Genomic DNA, 321 nt, shown 5'->3' with positions numbered 1-321 from the left:
CCCGTCGCCTCCAGCCCCGGCTCCTCCTCGGCCGGGCTGTACGCGCCGTCCGCCTCCGCCTCCGCCTCAGCTTCAGCCTCGGCCCCGGCCCCGGCCCCGGCCCCGCGCCGCTCCATGCCGCCGCCGCAACCGGGCACAGTTCCGGGTTCGGCCCATTCGTCCCGGCCGGGGGCGCCGTCTCCAAAGCACTTTCTGTGCCTGACGGAGCAGCTGGCGTCACCTCCCCCCGCACATAGTGGTAGGCGCCACCTTGGCACACGCCGCTGCCAGCGGGGCGGGGCATTTCACCTGCGGGGGGGCGCACCTGCTGGGCAGGGGGAG

The sequence above is a fragment of the Gavialis gangeticus genome, unplaced genomic scaffold (assembly GCF_001723915.1).
Source record: "Gavialis gangeticus isolate Ggan-Ray unplaced genomic scaffold, GavGan_comp1, whole genome shotgun sequence".
Taxonomy (NCBI): Eukaryota; Metazoa; Chordata; order Crocodylia; family Gavialidae; genus Gavialis; species Gavialis gangeticus.
This window is presented reverse-complemented; position numbering follows the sequence as displayed.